Here is a 16768-nt window from a genome sequence, read left to right on the forward strand (position 1 = left end):
GTGCAATTATGAATAAACTCCAAGTTTATTATGATATGGGTTTTTATATCAATAAACTTCTACTTTATTGTGGTATTCTTTTGTTTGTGTAGTACAAACTGAAGAATAAAGCGGGTAACTTTTCACATACATATCACCCGCTATAAGTTGTAGTAATATAAGATATTAAATCTTTTCTTTATATATAGTCTCAATATAACCAATCTCTTTTGCGAATACTTTAGAAACTCAATAAGTTTCTTTGTGACTTACTAACACACCATACCTTATTGATAATTAATTTTATTTCTCCAAAGTAGTATAATTGGCTCTTCTAGAGCTTTCAATTAATTTTGTACTACCACATATTCATCAGCATCCATATAGTGAATATCTCTTTCAAGAAAAAAGTTATACAATTATGGTCATGGTCAAAATCATTATAGGCAAGATATGTTGCTTTTATTACTTTTGCCCTGTAATAATCACATTGCCATAATATTTTGGTATAATCATAATAGGTACGTGATCAATGACCATTCATGCCATAATAATGAAATTATTTTCTTGTTTTATCTCAAACCTCCTTTTAGAGGTGAGTGTGGTATATTCACTACCACTAGTACGTTCAAATTCTTCCAAGAATGAATATGTATTCATAAATCACATGTTGTCACATTCACATTATGAATGGACCATAATCATCTATGTGTTTTACAAAATCTCATGTCAAATTGATGACAAATATTATTTTCACATAGTGAAAGATTATTTTGAGAATTCTTATTCTTCTCATTACCACAATGATGACGATTATAATTTCATCTTTTACCACGTCCACATCCATTGATACCTTCACGGTAATAATTTTTTCTTTTTTCAGATTTATCACATACTGCTACCACATTCTCTTAAAGGAATGAGAATGAAGCAAAGTTAATGGGACGAGTTTCCACTTCTTTGCCCACAATCATATATGAATTTGATCATGGCAAGACATATAAATTTTACCACTTCGGGTGGTTATAATTTCTTACAAACTCCATTAGAGTTATAATCAAAATTTATTATCTTTACTTGTATTTAAAATCAAATTATAGAATTTCAAGAAGTCAAAAGAGAAAAATAAAGTAAAATACTTACTTTAAATCCAGAATTTAATCATGAAGGAAGTTCATGGAACAATTGGAAATCCTTATACTCAATCCCAAAGCTTCTACTCAATTGGTTAGAGTCTCGTGCTGATAACGTGTAATGAAATAATAAAAGAAGAAGAAGAGTATTGCAGAGAAAAGTAGGGAGAGAGAATTCTTATTAAATTTTGGGATGAATTACAATGGAATAGAACCCTCTATTTATATGGGAAAAGTGACTTAGTCACCAAGTAACAAACCCTAAAATCTCTATAAAATATAGACATTCACCTTAAATACAATTCTATTTAAAACAACTTCTTTGTATTTTTCATCCTAATGTTCAATATTTTTTTTTATTTACAATCTATTCGCATAATAAATGATGACTGATGCTTTGGAATTTTTACCTAATATATAGCCATTGATGCTTTTTGAATGGTAATTAAAAGAACCCAATAAGATTTCACTTTCGAACAATAACAACAACAACAATATACCCAGTATTATCCCACACTGTGGGGTCTGGAGAGGGTAGTGTGTACGCAGACCGTACCCCTACCTTGTGAGGATAGAGAGGTTGTTTCCAATAGATCCTCGGCTCAGGAAAGCATAAGCACCACATTAATAAAAATATAGACAAGAAGGGACAGTACCAAAAGGCCATATAAAAGAAGAATAAAAACAACAAGACAGTAAGGTGATCAACAATGAAAGAAAACAACGGTTAGGTATAAAAACCTACTACCAATAGAAAGCGAGGTTGTGTGCCAATATTACTTTTATGAACACTCTAGACTACCTACTCTACTACCCTAATACTCGACCTCCATACCTTCCTATCAAGGGTCATGTCCTCGGTCAGCTGAAGTTGTGCCATGTCTTGCCTAATCACCTCTCCCCACATCTTCTTTGGCCTACCTCTACCTCTCCGTAGGCCCTCCAATGCCAACCTCTCACACCTCCTCACCGGGGCGTTTGTGCTCCTCCTTCTCCTCCTCAGATGACCAAACCACCTAAGCCGTGCTTCCCACATCTTGTCCTCAATAGGGGCCACACCCACCTTGTTATGAATAACCTCATTTCTGATCCTATCTAACCTGGTGTGCCCACACATCCATCTCAACATCCTTATCTCTGCTATCTTCATCTTCTGGACATGAACGATCTTGACTAGCCAACACTCAGCCCCATACAACATCGTCGGTCTGACCACCACTCTATAGAACTTACCCTTAAGTTTCGGTGGCACCTTCTTATCACACAAAACACCTGAAACGAGTCTCCATTTCATCCATCCCGCCCCAATACGATGTGTGACATCTTCATCAATCTCCCCATCCCCCTGAATAATAGACCCAAGGTACTTAAAACTCCCTCTCCTCGGGATGACCTGCGAGTCCAGCCTCATCTCCCCTTCCCCTCCTTGAGTCTCGCCACTGAACTTACACTCCGAGTATTCTGTTTTGGTCCTGCTCAACCTGAAACCTTTAGATTCCAGGGTCTACCTCCATACCTCTAATTGCGAGTTCACACAGTCTTGTGTCTCATCAATCAATACAATATCATCTACAAATAGCATTCACCACGACACCTCCCCTTGGATGTGGCGCATCAGTACGTCCATCACCAGAGCAAACAAAAAGGGCTAAGTGCCGACCCCTGATGCAACCCCATCATAACCGAAAAATGGTCTGAGTCCCCACCCACCATCCTCACTCGGGTCTTTACTCCATCATACATGTCCTTAATCAACCTAACGTAGGCAACATGTACACCTCTAGCCTCCAAACATCTCTACAAAACCTCCCTCGGAACTTTATCGTACTCCTTCTCTAAGTCGATGAACACTATATGCAAGTCTTTCTTTCTCTCCCTATACTGCTCCATCAATCTCCTAACAAGGTGGATGGCTTCCGTAGTCGAACGCCCCGGCATAAACCCAAACTGGTTCTCGAAAATAGACACACTCCTCCTCACCCTTAGCTCTACCACTCTCTCCCAGACTTTCATAGTATGGCTAAGCAGCTTGATACCCCGATAGTTATTGCAATTTTTGATATCACCCTTGTTCCTGTATACAGGAACTATGGTGCTCCACCTCCACTCTTCAGGCATCTTTTTCGTTCTAAAAATAGCATTAAATAACCTAGTGAGCCACTCCAAGCCTGCCTTTCCCGCACTCTTCCAAAACTCCACCGGGATTTCATCCGGCCCGATCGCTTTGCCCCTGCTCATCTTACGCATAGCCTCCTCAACTTCATCAACTCTAATCCGCCTACAATACCCAAAGTCACAGCGACTCCCAGAGAGTTCCAAATCACCTAGTACAATGCTCTTGTCCCCCTCCTCATTCAAGAGACTATGGAAGTAGGTCTTCCATCTCCGACGTATAAGCCCCTCGTCCAACAAAACTCTACATTCTTAGTCCTTGATGCACTTCACTTGGTCCAAGTCACGTGCCTTCCTTTCTCGTGCCTTGGCTAACCTGAACAACCTCTTATCCCCACCTCGGCCCTCGAGTTCCTCATACAAATGACTAAAAGCTGCAGTCTTGGCCGCCATAATTGCTAGCTTTGCCTCTTTCTTAGCCAACTTATAATGCTCCCTATTCGCCCTCTTCTCCTCCTCGTATACACTTTCCACTAGCTTCAGATACACTGCTTTCTTGATTTTCACTTTTCCTTGTACCTCTCCATTCCACCACCTGTCTCCCTTGTGACCACCAGAGTGACCCTTTGAGACCCCTAATACCTCTCTCGCTGCTTCCCTAATGCACTGCGCAGACGTGGTCCACATAGCGCTTGCGTCCCCACTACTCCTCCAAGCCCCCATAGTCACCAACTTGACCCCCAACTCCTGCGCTTTAGCTTCCGTCAAGGCTCCCCACTTGATCCTATGTTGGCCATACATCGCCCTCTTCCTCCTCTTCCTCGTGATCTCAAGTTCCATGACCAGGAGCCTATGAAGGGTCGAGAGGTTCTCACTCGGGATGACCTTGTAATCCGTGCAAAGACCTCTATCGGACTTCCTGCAGAGTAAATAATCAATCTGAGTCTCGGCCACCGAGCTCCGGAAGGTGAGCAAGTGCTCCATCTTCTTCGAAAAACTCGAGTTTGTTATTACCAAATCAAATGCTCTAGCAAAGTCCAGCAGAGACGTTCCTCCTCCGTTTCTATCTCCAAAACCAAAGCCACCATGCACATCATCATACCCCCCAGACGTCGCTCCAATGTGGCAGTTGAAATCTCCTCCTATGAAAAACTTCTCGGTATGCGGGATACCACGCACCATCTCATCCAAATCCTCCCAGAAACTCCTCTTGACTTCCTCATCCAAGCCTGCTTGGGGTGCGTACGCACAGATTATGTTCAAAGTAAAACCTCCTACAACTAGCTTAATAGTCATCAGTCTTTTATTCATCCTCCTAACCTCCACCACTAGTTCACGGAGGTCCTTATCAACCAAGATACCTACCCCGTTCCTGCCCCCACCCTCCCAGAATACCAAAGTTTGAAACTACCCACATCTCGTGCCTTATCTCCTACCCACCTAGTCTCCTGTACGCAAGCTATATTAATCTTCCTTTTCTCGAGAATCTTCGCTAACTATACAGATTTTTCAGTCAAAGTTCCTATGTTCCAAGACCCCACTCTTACCCTAGTAGTTCCCTTAGCGCTCTTACCCGCCTTACTCCCTGTGCCCCATCCCCGCGCTGACACCTCCGAGGACAAGACCTTACCCTACCATCGTTCACCAAAACCACTATAATCTAGGAGTCACTACGCAAGCTCTATCCCGAAAATAAGCGACAAAAATAAAATGAATTATTGAAATATAATCTACTACTAAAGGTCATAAAACAGGTAAAGAAATAGAATAAAGGAACTAACGGGAACTATAATCTACAACTAAAGGTTAGAGAAACAGGTGAAGAGATAAAACAAAGGAACTAGAGGAACTATAATCTACAACTAAAGGACAGAAAAATAGGTGAAGAAATACAATACAAGAGCTAAAGGGGGCTATAATCCATAACTAAAGGTCACAAAAAAATGTGCAAAACTAAAATAGAACTACTAGGGGATATTTGAAATAAAGATTCAAAATATAAACAAGTAGGCAAAGCTATCACTAATGCGATAACTTTGACAATGCTAGGACAGATACTAACTAAAGATTTAAGAACAAAATAGGCAGGCAAGGAGATACAATTACGCCAAAATATTAAACAATTAAAATATCAAGATAAGAGAGGAATAATGGAACCTGGATTACAACCCTTGAAATTAACGAAAATCTGGCCGGCGGTGACGGATTGCGATGAGCTGGAGCAATACTCTATGTATTTCTTGTTCAAATAGGAAGAAGAAACTTCGAATATTTTTGTGCTTTTTCTGGAATTAGACCAACCAAGAAATCGACGAGAATTGATCGGAATCTGAATCGGAATCGGCTAAGAAACTGAAGCGAAGTTGTAATACCCAGCAAGAATGTAAAGCCTCTCTTCTAAAGAATATATCCAGCAATCTTCAGAACGGCGAAAGTAATCAACAAATGAATGTGATGTATTTGAAGCATCTCTTTTACAGAATATAACAAGTAATCGGCGGGAAGTAATCAACTAATAACTTTGAAGCTTTTCTCTTTACAGAATATCAAGAAATCAACAATCTTTATCTCTATACCAATGTATCAATGTACTGTATGTATTCTTGCCGGCGAATCTTTCTCGCAATATCGCCGGGGAGTTGACCAGTGATTTTGATCGGAGACCGCCAGAGATTTTTGGTTCGAGGTGAATAGAAGTGAATAAATAGATAAGAGAGAGAGAGAGAGAGAGGGAAATGTGGCTCTCGGCAGTGAAGAAACAGGATTGATCGGAGACGGCGACGCTTTCTGTGTAAAAAAACGGATTGATCGGAGAGAGAGAATTCACCTTTTAGCATTAATTAATAATAAAATTGACCATATTAACATTTACTATCTCTTCACAAAAATGGGGGGGGGGGGAGAGTGCAGAGGAATTGAAACATAATGGTAACTGGCGTGGTTTTAAAAGGTGATTAAACTATTTTTAGACACATAAAAATATGGATAAGCTAAGTTAGATGGATTTCTTTCTGTTCCTTGTCTTTCTTCTTTACAATTCAATGGATTTTTTTTAAAGATTTATTTCCATCATGTCCGTCGTACACTAAGCTATATTATTAAGATTATGCATAAAATTGAATAGATTTAGGAGTGAAATAATAAAAATTAAAATAATTGCTTGTAAATATATGCGAATACCTTAGCGGTACAAAAGTGCAAATAACTCAATAACTCGATATAGCGACAAAATTAAGTTTACTTACGTGATTTTCTTAGTCAAACTATGTCGGCGAAACAGATTTGTTCAGATTAATAATGTTTTTTTTAAGTTTATTTTGAAGACAATGATGGTTCATATGTAGGTCTTTGACACTGTAACGTATGGTCCAAATGTATTTACTCTTTTAAAAGTTTCAAAGAAATTTGTATGCTTGATCGCATGCATATAACAAATAAAGGTGTATTATCACTTTTAGCTCGCGCCAGAAATTATTTATATTCGATAGCCGAAAAAATATATAAATTTTTTATAATTTTTGTATATAATATACATAATGCATATATATATATACAAAAAATATACGTTTTTTCGGCTATTATTTCGAGAGCGACTATACAATGGCATTTTTCCATAAATCTATATTCTATATATCTATATAAAGCACGGACTTCACAAGGTTACATGGCATTTCCTAAGTCCAAGAAATTGATTTATCTTTCCTCTCATATTTTTGCTATTTTTCTTTCGCATCCTCTTTTTCTTTCTGACCAGTTAATATGTAAAAGGCCAAACATCATATTAATAAACGAACAGTCGTGTCTATTAGCAACCAAAAGTCTCTATGCTTAATTATCATTACTACTAAATCGAACAGTCATGTCTATTAACAACCGAAAGGCACTATGATTAATTCTCTAATACTACCACCATCTTAAAAGAAATTTTCATTCTGTCACGTACAAAACTCCAACATCGACGAAATCCAATTACATTCTCTTTCCCATTTTCCTTTTCCTTCCGGAAATGGTCATCCCAAGTAATTATAAATCACCGAAGAAATGCAGAGGTTTTCACCGATCCAACTATTTGCAAACAAAAAATTATGTAACTTCGAAAATTCGGTTTGTAGATCGTAGCCCAATTCTCCCGTTGGAAGATATCATATAAGTTGGTTCAAATCAGCAAACGAGATTCAAGCAAATCGCAGGATAAAGAAATATTAGAAAATTAGTTTGGTAGTCCTACTGGTATTTCCAAGTCCTTCCCGAATTTTCGAGAAGTGAGAACAATTAATGGTAGTGTTAGAGGTATTTGATCGCGGGGATATCAATAATTAATATGTGAAGAGCGTTTTCTTTGTTTTGTTATTTTATTTATATAATGTCATCTTTTAACCTGTGTAGAAATGTGCAAGGGAAACTATTTTCGAAAATTCGGCTACTCCAAGCAAGACAAAATTCATTTAATTTTTATTTTAAAAAAATTATAACAAAGACTTTAATTACCTCATAGATTCTTTAAATAATTTTACATAGCTTCCATGACTGCTAAAACGTGAACGAAAATTATGTAAATTTCAAAGAATGTTGTTTGGACAAGGATTTATTTATCTTTTCTCTGTTTTTGGATTTTTTTCTATTTATCTTAATTAAAAAAATCTCACCTACACAAATCACATGTCACATCTCTTCAACGACTACTCTTAAAAAATATCCTAACTACCACGCTTTTCATATCAATGTACCCCAAAATGTTTAATGTGTTATTTTATGACACCTTGATGTCCCCATGTATTCTTCTAAAAGTTTTTTTTTTTTGTTTTGGCATATATTTGATTGTGTTCGTATTATAGTATTTGATGTGATTGGCAGTCTTGCACCTGTGACTATTGGAATGATCGATTTGTTAGGCGTTTTGACTGACATATTTCGCAAGAGCGAGAAATATGAAGGCATGCACGTTCAAAGTAGGGTGCTAAAATATATTTTTATGCTTTTGTACAAACGACTTTTACGGTTCCATCTAAAATTTAAATTTGATAATTGCTCTCCAAATTATATTTGCTCTTAGATGGAAACTTTACCAGATTGCGTTGCTCTTGGGGAGCAAAAACACAGGTTAGATTAAAAAGTTTACAATTTATGGACTAATTTTATTATTTTTAAGAAATTGTATAAAATATATCTGAATTTTTGGTAATGAATCCCTGGAGCTTAGATGATGCTCAGATTAGTTTGGAAGTCCTAAAACATTGCGCAACAGTTCTAATATTCTTGTATGTTCATAGCTTAATATTATCTTAGACAAAATTTTAGGAATTGGCAAGGCACTTGTAGCATTAATTACTATGAGATGTAAAAATTTATTTCATTGGCGGTAATTATTCAGTTGCAAAGTATTTAATGAAACGTCAAAGAGTGCGAGAATTACTTTTTTTTTTTGTGGAAAGGCATAAGGGACGTGTCAAATAAAGTTTGAAAGCAACAAATCGATTTGGGAGGGATGTATTACCATTTACCAACACCTATATATATGAGCACAAGATTTTTCATGTTGAAGAAATTAATTGAGACAAATCTATGTGATGTCAATCTTCATCGACATGATGACTGCCACTTTTATATTTCCTTTTTTCTAGTCCAACTATCAGATAATAATTATTATTTTTAGGATTTAAACGAAATCAGTTTTGGATTTGATACTATGGAGAATTTGAGAGCTAATTGGAGAAAATATTTATAAACATATGCATATACATGAAAAAAAAATCCATTCTATTTCAACTAAATTTACAGTCAGATCATATTGTAAATTCATTTTTTCATTTCAATTGCGCGAAGCGCGTGCAAGTTAGCTAGTAATAAATAATATAAAAGCACTTACATTGAACGTGTTCACCACTTTACGTTATCTAGAGTTCTTTCGGTTTATTTTATAAAATTAAAAAAAAAAGAGTACTTTTCAGTTTCATGCCTTGTCATAAAAAGTAAAAACAAAACTAGATTTATATTGGTGAATGATTCAAACTATTTAAGTTAGTAATTAATTGGTCTTACCCTTTGGATTGAACTTCTTGCTTTGAGCTGTTGAATTATTTGGCTTAACAAAAGTGAGTTATAATTTTGAGGGATAATGTCAAACTTCGTGAATCTGCTCACTTCCATCACTCGTGTAACGACCCGACCGATCGTTTCGAGAGTTGTAGTCCCGTTCTCCTTTTTCTGCTCATTTTTGTGTTTCACTGTTGTTTTATGACTTATAGGGTTAGACGTGATCATTTAAAGGAAAGACACGTGGAACCCAAGACGGGGATGACCGAACGCAGTCATTCCGCTTGTCACCGGAAGGGATAACGTTCATAAAGGTGTATTAAATGCTCTGCGCCCGGCAGCATTAAGAGCGGCGGCCCGTCACAGAGAATTTGACATTTATGTTCACCGTTACAGCTTCATCAATGACCCTCATAATTGACATTAAAGGAGGGCACGATCCTAGGACCTCCTTCCCTAGACATAACTATAAATAGTGAGCCCAGTTATCATTGTAAAGGACACAGATTTTCTGGCTAAACTTACATTACATTCTATACAAAGCTTAATACAATCTTACTTTCTTGCTTTTTGATCTCATCATTGCTGTGCCCGGAAACCTTATTCCCGGAACTGTCATCTATTGTTTCACCTAAATTTTAAGGCTAAGTATTGTACATTTCTTCAATTATTGCATTATTTCAGGATCAAATTAGTTCACTTGTCTAGAACTGTCGTATAAATTCAACTGTACCATTTTACGGGTAAAATGTTTAGCATCCACCGTGGGGCCTAGACAGTTGTGCAATTAAATTGATCCTTACCTTTTTTACTAACGTGATTTGATTATTTTGTCTTAGAAAAAATCACAAAAAATGACAGATAACACTATTAACAACACGCATAACCCTGAAATTCGAGGGGATCAGCCTCATTTCGAGGATTCAATCAGTGACACCCGCATTGAGGGGAATGACACCATGCCGGTGCATGACAGACAGTACCCTCGACAGGTTCAAGAGATAATTCCCGATGATACTGATGAGGAGCATGTCGTGGATCGGTGAGGGTCCTGCAAGAGCAACATGCGATCATTCTAGGCCATCTCACGAAGAAGGATAAGGTGATGACAGAGTTGAAGCAGGCACTATCGGGGGCTTTGAATAATGCAAACAGACGAGATCCAATTCCTCCCGGTGTTCCCGCAAACTAAACAATGCAGAGAGTCGACAACAACACTCCCAGGGGTGAAGTTGGCTCCGACGGGGCAGGGGAAGCGAATCCGGTCTCAACAACGAGAATGACACATTCAAGAATGAACTTTTACTATTTATGAGGGAAGTAAAAGCCCGCATGGACCAAATCCCGGGCGCGCCACCAGTATTGAAAGGCCTGGACTCGAAGAAGTATACTCAATTACCGTACAAGCCGAGTGCGATACTAGAACTAATCCCGAAACGGTTCAAAATGCCTGAAGTGCCAAAGTATGACGGGACTTCAGACCCACAAGAGCATATTACCACCTACACAATGACGGTAAAATAAAATGATTTAGCTCCTCACGAAATTGAATCTGTGTTGCTAAAGAAATTTGGAGAAATTCTCATGGGGGGAGCTCTAACGTGGTATTCATTATTACCCGAGCATTCCATATATTCCTTTGAGATGCTCGCGGATTCTTTCATCAAGGCTTATGCCGGGGCCAGAAAAGTACAAGCCTGGAAGACCGACATATTTAGGATTGCACAGGGAGAATCCGAATTGTTACGAGAGTTCGTTACCCGATTCCAAAAAGAAAGAATGCTGCTCCCGGTTGTCCCAGATGAATGGGTAGCTGAAGCATTCACCAAAAGATTGAATCCGATAAGCTCAGTTGCTTCCCGGAAGCTGCGGGAGAGCCTGCTTGAGTTTCAGAAAACAACTTGGGCAGATGTCCACAACCGGTACAAGTGAAAGACAAGGATTGAAGATGACCAGGTTGGTTCTTCATAATCGCTCAAAGGACGGGAGAAGAGCAGAGAAAAATCAAAGGATGACTACGATGCGGACATACGGACTTCGAGGGGTCGGTTTTTGCCTTACGAGCAGACCGAAGGCTGTGGCAGAAACTTCCAGGCAGCAAATCAGTTCACTGTTGACAGATGGACCGATTGTGGTCGAAACAATAGATCACTTCAAGATAAAGAGACGTCGGGGTCTCGGGATCCTTCTTACCCCAAGTTATCGGAATATAACTTCAACGTTAGTATAGTGGAGTTGGTATCAGCCATGAGAAACATTAAAGAGGCACGATTCCCGAGACCTATGAGATCCGATTCCAGGCAGAGGGCTCCCAACCTTTAGTGTGAATACCATGGGACGAACGGCTACCGAATAGGGGACTGCCGACACCTCCGAGAAGAGATGGAAACACTATTGAAGAATGGTCACCTCAGAGAATTCTTGAGTGACCGAGCTAAGAATAATTATGGTCGTAAGAGAGACAACGCGGAACCTTCGAAAGCAGGAGAAGAACCTCCACGCCAAATGATCAATATGATATTCGTAGGGAATGAGATTAATGGGGTCACCTTTTCGGCAGCGAAGAAGACGAAAGTATCAATAACGCATAGTAAAAGACTCCAGGCAGACGATATCACTTTCACGGAGGAGGACGCAGACGGATTGTTGTTACCACACAACGATGCACTAGTAATTTCTTTAAATGTGTTGGATTTTAATATTTAGCGTGTTCTAGTGGATCCAGGAAGTTCGGCTAATATCATACAATGGAGAGTATTGGAGCAATCTAAACTCACCAAAAGCATTATTCCGGCAACAAAGCTCCTCGCTGGATTCAACCTTGCAAGCGTGACGACTCGGATAGAGATTTTGCTGCTCACGAACACTGAAGGAGTAATGAAAACAACTCTCTTCGAAGTAGTAGATGGTGACATGGGATACAATATCATCCTGGGAAGGCTATGGTTACACGAGATGAAAGTTGTACCCTCAACATAACACCAATTGCTGAAGTTTCCAACGCCCGAAGGAATCAAGCAGATAAGAGGTGATCAACCGGCAGCAAGGGAGATGAATGTAATTTCGGTTTCCAGTAGAAAAGGTAAGGAGCACACGACATAGCAATTACAGGAACCGGCACCTACTCCCGAGCTAGAAGAAGTTAGCCCGGGAGCAGAGTCGTTGTTGTTACCCAATTTTGCCCTCATATTTTTTAAATAGTATATATAATTTCAAAATATCGTTTGAATCATTACTTAATTTACAAAGAGTTATACAAGTATTTTCTATAATGTTTCATAATTTGTAGAGCTTTAAAATCAATTTTTCTTGCATTTAAGTTACCTGAATATGTATTAATTACCCCTTAAATTATTTTGTGATGATTTAACCATCCAAATCTATTATTTGCATCCACATATATCCTTCACAATATTTTCATATAATTATATTGGCTATTCACATAATTTTGCAATAATAGCCTATATGCTATGCATAATTATATTTTTTACATTATTCGTGCCAAATAGAATTTTTATATTTTTATGATGTTAATTTATTGTTTTTGAAGCATCTCACTACTTAAATAATATTTTATTATCTATTAATTAATTTTTATAATTTTATTTTAATGAATTTCGTGTATTTTAGAAGCCCAAATCAAACCACCTCTTCATCTAACCTGGTCGCGACCCGTCTCACGACCCGCCCCGCTTCCTCTTTAATCCTAGCCGTTGATCTTAAATGATCAACAGCCCACAACAACCTTTGCTATTTCCTTATAACCCTCGCCCCAAACCCTAGAGACAAATCGCTCATTCCGCCGACCCTTGAATCTCTCGAACCTTCCCCTCTTCTCTGAAACCCTAATAGCTGCCATCTTTAACTCTCTCCGATTCCTACCCCAAAATGGAATCAATCGATGATTCCCTTACCTTATATGTTCTGTCATCTGGTTACTTGCACAATTATGGCAATACCTAGTCCTTTTCTATTTTTGGCAAATACCAGGCCTTGGGTTATGAACAACCGTCCTCAATCTTCGAGACTTAGCCGGTATTTCATCTATATACACTTACCACCGGGTTGTATGGGTCCGTTTTACCAAATTCCTTGGCCAATCTTTGATTTCCATCGAACTACGGTTTTAAATTTTAATTTTTTTTCTTTACTGGTTCTATTATCGACTGCATGTGATTTCCTTTCCTTATTTTGTGTGTGATTAATTATTTTTCATGTTTACTCGCTTGATTCCACCACTATATAAATCTCTCCCCTAATCCCCTTTAAGGAACCAGAATCACTGTTATTCTCTCATACTCTCATTCACTCGATACTATTCTGAAACTATTGCTCTTGGCCGGCTGAAAGCCAAGGCCATCGAAATCTTCTCTATTAACCTTCCTAGTGCGAGCAATGCTCGGGGCTCACTGAAGCTCCTGTGAACTCTAACGCATTAGGATTTGGGTTTTTTTTTTGCTGTTCTGTTTCTGTCATTACTGAGATTCTGGGTACTCACCCTTTTTGTTCGTTTATCTTTGCAACTGGTCAGCATTCTTGACTCTCACAACCTTCATCGTTATTCCTTTACTTGCTTATGTGTGTACTCTGTATGCTAATGCTGGTTGAACTTTTAGACAAACATGCCTTAAGTTTCTCTGTTATTTATGAACTTGCAGTATTATATTATTGTGTGCTTTTCTATAATTCTACTATCTCAATGATGTCCTGTAAGTTACATGACCTCTAGTATCGAACTTGAATGGTTTCAACATGCGTAGTAGACTTCCACCACTATATAAACCCCTCCCCTAATCCCCTTTTAAGGAACCAGAATCACTATTATTTTCTCATACTTTCATTCACTCGATACTATTCTGAAACTATTGCTCTTGGCCGGCTGAAAGCCAAGGCCATCGAAATCTTCTCTATTAACCTTCCTAGTGCGAGCAATGCTCGGGGCTCACTGAAGCTCCTGTGAACTCTAACGCATTAGGATTTGGGTTTTTTTTTTGCTGTTCTGTTTCTGTCATTACTGAGATTCTGGGTACTCACCCTTTTTGGTCGTTTATCTTCACAACTAGTCAGCATTCTTGACTCCAATAGCCTTCATCGTTATTCCTTTACTTGCTTATGTGTGTACTCTGTATGCCAATGCTAGTTGAACTTTTAGACAAACATGCCTTAAGTTTCTCTGTTATTTATGAACTTGCAGTATTATATTATTGTGTGCTTTTCTATAAATCTACTATCTCAATGATGTCCTGTAAGTTACATGACCTCTAGTATCGAACTTGAATGGTTTCAACATGCGTAGTAGACTTTCACTCTGCATATTTGATTCGAATTGTTTCTGGCCCTCTTAAGTTTTACCTTACTGACCATTGTCATACTAGCCTAAATGTCATGTCATGTGCTCACACTTATACCTTAATGTCATATTCTGTGATTGTTATAAGTTCATATTTGTGCCTTAATTTCATGTTTGCTCAGATTCTGCTTTAATGTATCTCTTCCTCTTGAACCCTTTAAGAATAATCTATTATAATTGACATGTTCTTTTACCTACATTGAGTTTTTTAGAGTCTTTGTGCTATAGTAATGCCCATCATGTTAGGTCTCATGTTCAACTAAGTGATATGCTGCCAACTATTCTTAACTATGTCCATTAGCTTGTTGCTATGTTGTTGATGACCATACTCTCATCAGGCTCTCATGTTAAAACATTCATGTGAAAACTGCCTCTCAGTTGTTCCAGTCTATGAATTTGCTAGATTCTCATGTTAATTGTGTGAAATCCTTTGGGATAATTCTGGACTATGCTTTGTTTTAAAATTCTATTTGAAGTAGTTTGTTAGCTTATGATGTTCAATCTTGTCACTTTAAAACCTAGCATGAGCCCATTTTATGTATGTCTTCTGTATTTTCCAAAGTTTCATGTGATCCTGCTTATATGTTTTGGTTAGAACTGTTTGTTACTTACAACTTTCAGAATTAAGTGTGAAAAGGTATTTAATGAATTCCCAGAGTGGTTGTCACTTGCATGGTTAAGTCTGGCATCAGTAGGTAAGTCATGCATCTTGGGCCTGCTGGTCATGTGAAGAGTGAGGATTATTGAAGGCCCAGGTAGTGTTGGGTTGTTTTGTTTGGGTCTATTTCTAGTCCTGTAGTTATTCTTTATGTAATGTTTGTATGTGTATTCATTATCCGGTTCTGTAATAATTTGTAAACTAAACAATTAGGGAATTAGTAAAAAGGGGAAATGGGTATGCTTTATTCTTGCATAAAAGGGTAGAGAACATGTCTATAGGGTCTATGTGCTCTATTTGTTGTTTTGTTTATAATGCTTTATTTATGCACACTGATAGACATCATGCCTATAGGAGTCACGCACACACTTCACTTAACTTGTCAAAATATATTAGTTCCAGTATTTGCCATACCTGTTCCCATGTCTACTATTCAACACTCTTAGATAACATGTCTATAGGGCGCAGCAATGCAATATTTTTACTTACCTAGATACCATGCCTATAGGACATTGACATCTGCCTAAGAAAGATGTTTATAAAATCAGCACTAGTAATCTGGTAATTCATATCACTTTACTGCCTCATCACATAAACAATTCAAAATCATGCCTATAGGACTTGCGATGCTTTAACTGGCCTATACGCTGCAATACTATATGGATAATATTAATCAAACTTATATAGGAACCGTGCCTATAGGATTTAACAACCCAAAATATGTTTTAATTCTTAAATCGTCTACTGTATAACCAGAAATCTGCCTGCGTGCATTTGTTGGTATGTGTGGAGGCTAACTTAGGCCTTTAGTTGTCTTTACGTGAAGTCCTATCTATTTTGAATGTCGCTTAGTTTTATTATTTTTTTAGCAACCTAAGTAAAGTCTAGAACCACCCAAATAGTAGGTCCAAAGCCTCCTGGACCATAGACATGGGACGAGTAGTGCACGCATAGGACACAATTTAGAACTTAAGTAGAACGCTTTTAAGTAAACAACGTCAACATAGTAATTGGGTAGCAGGACATGATAGTCTGAGCCCGCTGAATAATATGAGCAACCCCTACCTAAAGGGAGTTACGAAGTATTATTCATGTTGTACGGGGTGATCCTTTAAGCTAAAAAACTTAGGACCCTCCTTTCCTTCATATACTTGGCATTTACATTTAGTCATTTAACATAGACCAATGCATTTGTAATCATTTAGGATCTGTACCAATTCTTAATGTGTTATGATAAGACTCTTCGACTTCTATACCTCCCTTTATTTATGTGATCATCTTTCCTAATTATAATCCACATAATCTTAAGTTCGGCCGGGACCCATAGTTGTGGACCTCGAAGAGTGCCTAACACCTTCTCTTTGAGGTAATTTGAGCCCTTACCCGATCTTTTGTGACACAGACTAGTTAAAACAGAGTTATTTGCAAACAGGGACCCTAACGCACCTTAAAAATCGTTAGGTGGCGACTCTTCTCTTTTAGTACCTCATTTAAAAGAGTTGT

The sequence above is a fragment of the Nicotiana tabacum genome, chromosome 4 (assembly GCF_000715075.1).
Source record: "Nicotiana tabacum cultivar K326 chromosome 4, ASM71507v2, whole genome shotgun sequence".
Classification (NCBI taxonomy): domain Eukaryota; kingdom Viridiplantae; phylum Streptophyta; class Magnoliopsida; order Solanales; family Solanaceae; genus Nicotiana; species Nicotiana tabacum.